An 8,495-nucleotide genomic window follows, 5' to 3' on the forward strand; every position below is an offset into this window, starting at 1 on the left:
GAGGCGTAGGATGGAGATGGTCTCTCTCAAACAACCCTACAACCAAATAACAAAGAGTCTCTTGTGTCCCCAACACACCCAATACAATGGTAAATTGTATAGGTGCACTAGTTCAACGAAGAGATGGTGATACAAGTGCAATATGGATGGTAGATATAGGTTTCTGTAATCTGAAAATTTAAAAACAGCAAGGTAAGTAATGATAAAAGTGAGTACAAACGGTATTGCAATGCGTTGAAACAAGGCCTAGGGTTCATACTTTCACTAGTGCAAGTTCTCAACAATAATAACATAATTGGATCATATAACTATCCCTCAACATGCAACAAAGAGTCACTCCAAAGTCACTAATAGAGGAGAACAAACGAAGAGATTATTGTAGGGTACGAAACCACCTCGAAGTTGTTCTTTCTGATCGATCTATTCAAGAGTCCATAGTAAAATAACACGAAGCTATTCTTTCTGTTCGATCTATCCTAGAGTTCGTACTAGAATAACACCTTAAGACACAAATCAAGCAAAACCCTAATGTCACCTAGATACTCCAATGTCACCTCAAGTATCCGCGGGTATGGTTATACGATATGCATCACACAATCTCAGATTCATCTATTCAACCAACACAAAGAACTTCAAAGAGTGCCCCAAAGTTTCTACCGGAGAGTCAAGACGAAAACGTGTGCCAACCCCTATGCATAAGTTCACAAGGTCACTAAACCCGCAAGTTGATCACCAAAACATACATCAAGTGAATCAATAGAATACCCCATTTTCACCACGGCTATCCCACGCAAGACATACATCAAGTGTCCTCAAATCCTTAAAGACTCAATCCGATAAGATAACTTCGAATGGAAAACTCAATCTGTTGGATTTCGAGTTCCGGCAAAACCCTTGAGGTTCGAACACTGGGGTGCGCAATAAGATCTCTCCCTTCCCCTAGCTCGCTCTCACCACGATCGCCAGGCTTAGTGCGACGAACCCAGAGAACAAAGGGACACAAGATTTATACTAGTTCGGGCCACCAATGTGGTGTAATACCCTACTCCAGTGTGGTGTGGTGGATTGCCTCTTGGGCCGAGGATGAACAGTTACAAGGGAAGAACAGCCTCCTGAGGAGAGGTGCACTTGTGCTTGGTGAGCTCGTGTGGTGTCTCTCCAGCTGATCTAGATATGTCGCCGTCTATGGTGGTGGCTAGTCCTATTTATAGAGGCCCAGGTCCTCTTCCCAAATATTGAGCGGGAAGGGATCCCACAACGGCCAAATTCGAAGGGAGACAACTAGTACAAGTTATCCTGACTAAAGGTGGTATTTGCCTACCAAAGGCTCTGGTAGTGACGCTGTCTTGGGCTCCACGGTGACCTCCGTCCTGCCGTCCTGCTCGTCTCAGTCTCGTTGCACCGATATATAAACCTTTGCCTGATGCCTCGGGACTCCTCGCCTGCGCTTGCCTCTTTAGCACCAAAGAGGAAACGAGGACACTGTGCACGCTGGCGCCCGCCTGGTCATGGTTGTCATGGCTTGCGTCACGGGAACCTCGCGAGGTGCCCCTTGCCTTGATCTCTCCGCCCCTCGCGAGCCAGCCTGATGAGGCCGCCCCCGAGGAGGTCTTGTGTTGTCCGCCTCGCGAGGCTTGGCCCCTCGTGAGGGTCTTGAGTGTTTGCTGGTTAACATGGGCCGTATAGGGCCGCTGGTGGAGCCACGCCATGGGCCGCAAGCAGGCAAGTCTGGGGACCCCCGTTCCCAGAATGCCGACACAATCCATTACAAGAGACTAGAGGGGGAGAAACATCATAAGATCCAACTATAATAGAAAAGCTCGCGGTACATCAAGATCGTGCCAAATCAAGAACACGAGAGAGAGAGAGAGAGAGAGAGAGAGAGATCAAACACATAGCTACTAGTACATACCCTCAGCCCCGAGGGTGAACTACTCCCTCCTCGTCATGGAGAGCGCTGGGATGATAAAGATGGCCACCGGTGAGGGATCCCCCCTCCGGCAGGGTGCCGAAATAGGGTCCCAATTGGTTTTTGGTGGCTATAGAGGCTTGCGACGGTGGAACTCCCGATCTAGGTTATTTTCTTGAGGTTTGGGTATTTATAGGAATTTTTGGCATAGGTCTCACGTCAAGGGGGTCTCCGAGTCGTCCACTAGATAGGGGGACGCGCCCAGGGGGGTAGGGCGTGCCCCCACCCTCGTGGACGGCTTGGTACTCTTCTGGCCCAACTCTTTTACTCCGGGGGCTTCTTTTAGTCCATAAAAAATCATCAAAAATTGGCACGTCAATTGGACTCCGTTTGGTATTCCTTTTTTTGTAAAACTGAAAAACAAGGAAAAAACAGAAACTGGCACTGGGCTCTAGGTTAATAGGTTAGTCCCAAAAATCATATAAAATAGCATATAAATGCATATAAAACATCCTAGATGGATAATATAATAGCATGGAACAATCAAAATTTATAGATACATTGGAGACGTATCAGTTTGCTCTTCACTCGGCAGGATTTTTCGAACTTAGGCGAGTACGGAACTGTAGCTCAGCCTCCGAGTGAGAGGGTTGCTCTTCACTCGGTAGGATTTTTCAAACTTAGGCGAGTATGGAACTGCAGCTAAGCCTCCGAGTGAGAGGGTTGGTCTTCACTCGGTAGGATTTTTCGAACTTAAGCGAGTACGGAACTACAGCTAAGCCTCCGAGTGAGAGGGTTTCTCTTCACTCGGTAGGATTTTTCAAACTTAGGCGAGTACGGAACTGCAGCTAAGCCCCCGAGTGAGGGGGTTGCCCTTCACTTGGTAGGACTTTTCAAACTTTAGGCGAATCAGGTTCGCTACTAAGCCCCCGAGTGAGAGGGTTGCTCTTCACTCGGTAGGATTTTTTAAACTTAGGCGAGTACGAAACTGCAGCTAAGCCTCCGGTAAGAGGGTTGCTCTTCACTTGGTAGGATCTTTCAAACTTAGGCGAGTACGGAACTGCAGCTAAGCCTCCGAGTGAGAGTGTTGCTCTTCACTCGGTAGGATTTTTCAAACTTAGGCGAGTACGGAACTGCAGCTAGGTCCCCGAGTGAGGGGGTTGCCCTTCACTCGGTAGGATTTTTCAAACTTAGGTGAATCAGGTTCGCAGCTAAGCCCCCGAGTGAGAGGGTTTCCCTTCACTCGGTAGGATTTTTTGAACTTAGGTGAGTACGGAACTGCAGCTAAGCCTTCGAGTGAGAGGGTTGCTCTTAACTCGGTAGGATTTTTGAAACTTAGGCGAGTAGGGGACTGCAGCTAAGCCCCCGAGTGAGAGGGTTGCTCTTCACTCGGTAGGATTTTTAAAAATTAGGCGAATCAGGTTCGGAGCTAAGCCCCCGAGCGAGAGGGTTGCTCTCCACTCGAAGTAGTTTTTGAGACTTGGGCGAATCAGGTTCGCAGCTAAGACACCCACTGGGGGATTTAGACACATGCATTGACAAGACAACAATCATTAAGTTATTACAAAAATCTTGTCTTTGATAAGCAAACTGAACGATTCTTATTACAACTCATCGACTCGAGTGTTTAAGTGTAAAAATGGCGGAGCAGCTCCGCATTCCAAGCACACGGCTCGTCCTTCTTCTGTTCCACATTGTAGAGGTGATATGCTCCATTGTGGAGCACCTTGGTGATGATGAAGGGACCTTCCCAAGCAGGAGCAAGCATGTGGGGCCATTGCTGATCCACTCGGAGCACAAGGTCTCCTTCCTGAAATGCTCGACCTCGCACGTTTCGGGCATGGAATCGACTGAGGTCTTGCTGATAAATGGTCGACCGGATCAAAGCCATCTCTCTTTCTTCTTCCAGAAGGTCAACAACATTTTGTCGAGCCTGTTCTGCTTCAGCTTCTGAAAAAAGTTCTACTCGAGGCGCGTTGTGAAGCAAATCACTCGGCCGCACGGCTTCAGCCCCATAGACCATGAAGAAAGGGGTCCGACCAGTCGACCGATTCGGTGTTGTTCTCAATCCCCAAAGGACTGATGGTAACTCGTCCACCCAAGCACCAGCCGCATGCTTGAGGTCACGCATCAACCGGGGTTTCAGTCCCTGGAGGATCAAACCATTTGCTCTCTCTGCCTGCCCATTCGACTGTGGATGTGCGATAGACGCGTAGTCAACCCAAGTTCCTTGGGAGGCGCAGAATACTCTGAACTCATCAGAATTGAAGTTGGAGCCATTATCCGTGATAATACTGTGAGGGACTCCATATCTGAATGTCAGCTCTGTGATGAAACTGATAGCAGTACTTGAATCGAGATTCTTGATGGGCTTGGCTTCGATCCCTTTGGTGAACTTGCCAACTGCTACAAGCAAATGAGTGAAACCACTTCTGCCGGTCCTCGGGGGTCCAACCATATCCAATCCCCAAACAGCAAATGGCCAGACGAGTGGAATGGTTTTTGAGGCTGAAGCAGGCTTGTGAGACATGTTGGAGTAGAACTGACAGCCTTCACATTTGTCGACTATATCTTTTGCCATCTCATTTGCTCGTGGCCAATAGAATCCCGCTCGGTATGCTTTGGCCACGATGGTCCGAGAGGATGCATGGTGACAACAGGTCCCCGAGTGGATATCATTGAGGATCATTCGACCTTCTTCTAGGGTGATGCATCGCTGAGCGACTCCAGTAACACTCTCTCTAAAAAGCCGTCCACCTATCACGGTGAAGGCTTTGGATCGACGGACAATATGACAGGCCTCATCTTCATCTTCCGGAAGTTCCTTTCTGAGTAGGTATGCAATATAAGGCACCGTCCAATCGGGGATGACGACCAAAACCTCCATGACCAGGTCGACCACGGCTGGGATTTCAACTTCAGTCGGATCAGTAGAACTTTTCGGTTGCGGGGGATCTTTTGTGAAAGGATCTTCTTGAACAGACGGGGTGTGAAGATGCTCCAAAAACACATTGCTGGGAATGGACTCCCGCTTGGAACCTATATTTTCCAAGTCGTCAGCTGCTTGATTCTTCAGTCGGGGTATATGGTGGAGCTCTAACCCTTCAAACTTCTTTTCTAACTTTCTTACTGCATTGCAATAGCCAGTCATAGCTGGGCTCCTGATGTCCCATTCTTTCATCACTTGATTGACCACCAAATCTGAGTCGCCGTAAACCATTAGGCGACGGACGCCGAGTGAAATGGCCATACGCAACCCATACAGAAGTGCCTCATATTCATCTTCATTGTTGCAGGAATCAAAGTGAATCTAGAGAACATAACTGAGCTTGTCGCCTCGTGGGGATACCAGGACTACCCCAGCACCAAAACCATTCAGCATCTTGGATCCATCAAAGAACATAGTCCAATGCTCCGAGTGAATCTAAGTCGGTTGTTGCTGCTCAACCCACTCAGTGAGGAAATCTGCTATTGCTTGGGACTTGATTGCTTTCTTTGCCTCAAACTTGATATCCAACGGAAGGAGTTCAATCGCCCATTTTGCCACTCGACCAGTTGCATCTCTGTTGTTCAGAATTTCTAACAATGGAGCATCGCTGACGACTGTAATAGAATGATCTGAGAAGTAATGTGCAACCTTCTTCGTAGTCAAGTAAATTCCATAAACAAGTTTCTGATAATGCGGATATCTCTGCTTGGATGGAGTCAAGACATCAGAAATATAGTACACTGGGCGTTGAACCTTGTAGACTTTACCTTCTTCTTCCTGCTCGACCGTGAGTATTGTACTGACAACTTGTCCAGTGGCTGCAATATAAAGCAGTAAAGGCTCTTTGATGATTGGGGTAGAGAGCACCGGCTGGGTGGAAAGCAGGGCTTTGAGCTCTGCAAACGCTGCGTCAGCTTCAGGAGTCCACTCGAACTTATCAGATTTCTTCATCAGTCAGTAACGAGGCAATGCCTTTTCACCGAGACGAGAGATGAATCGACTCAAAGCGGCCAAACAACCAGTGAGCTTCTGAACGTCATGCACATGCACAGGGCGTTTCATTCGGAGGATCGCACCAACTTTCTCTGGGTTTGCATCGATCCCTCGTTCGGAAACGAGGAAACCGAGTAACTTTCCACCTGGGACTCCGAATGTGCACTTCGACGGATTAAGCTTGATATCATATCTCCTCGGGTTGGCAAAGGTTTCGGCAAGGTCAGCCAGCAGGTCGGAACCTTTACACGACTTAACCACGATGTCATCCATATATGCTTCGACATTCCGACTGATTTGAGTGAGCACACACTTTTGAATCATTCTCATAAATGTGGCACCAGCATTCTTGAGGCCAAAGGGCATGGTAACATCGCAAAAGCACCCGAACAGGGTGATAAAAGTTGTTTTTTATTTCATCAGGTCCATACAGTCGGATCTGATGGTACCCGGAATAAGCGTCCAAAACGGACAAACGCTCGCATCCCGCAGTCGAGTCGACAATTTGATCGATGCGGGGCAGAGGGAAATGATCTTTCGGGCAGGCCCGATTGATATGTTTGAAGTCGATGCACATGCGAAGTGAATCGTCTTTCTTGGGGACCATGACAACATTGGCGAGCCACGCGGAGTGTTATATTTCTCCGATGAACTCAGCTGCCAAAAGCCGAGCCACCTCCTCGCCAATGGCCTTGCACTTCTCCACGGCGGACCGACGGAGATGCTCTTTGACAGGGTTTGCTTTCGGGTCGACTCGGAAACGGTGCTCAGCAAGATCCCTAGGTACACCTGGCATGTCAGAAGGCTTCCATGCAAAGATGTCCCAGTTCTCACGGAAGAACTGGATGAGCGCTTCTTCCTATTTGCTGTCGAGTGTTGTTGAAATATGAGTCGGAGCAGCATTGGGATCGGTCGGGTGAATGTGGACTGGCTTCATTTCACCAGACGATTGAAATGCAGACTCTAAAGCAGGCTTCTTGGCACGTAACAAATCACTCGGATCTGCATTCTTCTGATATTCTTGCATTTCCACCGCTGCCATCTGTTCATCGGCAATTTTTGAGCCCTTCTGGAGGCACTCTTCTGCTCTCTGCCGATTATCAGTGACTGTGATCATGCCCCTAGGGCTAGGCATCTTCAGCTTAAGGTACAGGTAACATGGTCGAGCCATGAAATGGGCGTATGCAGGTCTGCCCAGAATGGCATGATAGGCACTGTGAAAATCCACAACTTCAAATGTCAACTTTTCTTTGCGGTAATTCGTCGAATCACCGAAAACCACGTCAAGAGCGATCTGGCCAAGTGAATCGGCTTTCTTTCCAGGGATGACGCCGTGGAACCGCATGTTGCTCTCACTAAGCTTGGACATCGGAATGCCCATCCCCATGAGGGTCTCAGCATACAAAATATTCAAACACTGCCACCATCCATCAGTACTTTGGTCAGTCGGGTGCCCCCAACGACTGGGTCGACCACCAACGCTTGCCTCCCGGGGGTGGCTACGTGTGCTGGGTGATCGGACTGGTCGAATGTGATAGGAGTCTTTGACCACTTCAAATACGTCGTTGTTGCCAGAGCAACCATGTTTACCTCTCTGTTTATGACTTTTAGTCGACTTTTGCTCTCGACGTCAGCAAAAATCACTAAGGTGGAATTGACGTTGGGGAACCCATCATCCTCCTATTTGTCTTCATCCTTATCAGATTCCTTCTCTTTCTCACTGGGTTGTTTCTCTCGGAACTGCTGGATAAGGAGTTGACATTGTCGAGTGGTATGCTTGGGATAAATAAGATTTCCCTCTTCATCTTTCTTGGTGTGAATGTGACATGGAAAATCCAACACAACATTTCCTGCTTGATCTTTTACCTTCTTGGGGATCCAGGGCCCCTTAGGCTTTCCCTTGAATTTTCTTTGGGTCACAACTGCAGCCTCTCAGGGACCCACGGGCTCGGCTTTGCCTTCTGCTTCCGATTGGAATTACCTCCTCCGGTGTCCTGGCCGACTGGTTTGCTCTTGCCACTGCGAAGCCGGTCTTCTTCTTTGCCGTTAGCGTACCGAGTGGCTATTTCTATCATTCGGGTCAGGGTCATGTCTCCTGTCCGACCGAATTTCAGGTTAAGCTCTCTATACTGAATGCCCTCCTTGAAGGCGCAAACTGCTTGGTGCTGAGACACATTTTCCACTGTGTGATGGAAAGTGGTCCACCTCTGGATGTAATCCCTCAAAGTTTCATTCGGTTTTTGTACGCAATGCTGTAATTCTGCCAACCCTGCAGGTCGTTTGCATGTGCCCTCAAATGTCCTGACAAACACACGGGCCAACTCTTCCCAATTGAATATGCTACCTAGAATCAACTGATTCAACCATGCTCTGGTCGAACCCTCCAACATCAAGGGGAGATGCTTCATGGCTACCTCATCATTACCACCACCGATCTGTATGGCCACTCGGTAATCCTCCAGCCAAGTGTCAGGCTTCGACTCACCGATGAACTTGTTCACTCCTGTTGCCAACCTGAAATTGGGAGGAATCTCAGCGGCTCTGATAGCTCTGCTGAAACACTCAGGTCCGGAGACATGAACTCTGCTGCCAGTCAGGTGATCT

This window comes from Triticum aestivum, chromosome 6D (assembly GCF_018294505.1).
Source record: "Triticum aestivum cultivar Chinese Spring chromosome 6D, IWGSC CS RefSeq v2.1, whole genome shotgun sequence".
Lineage (NCBI taxonomy): Eukaryota > Viridiplantae > Streptophyta > Magnoliopsida > Poales > Poaceae > Triticum > Triticum aestivum.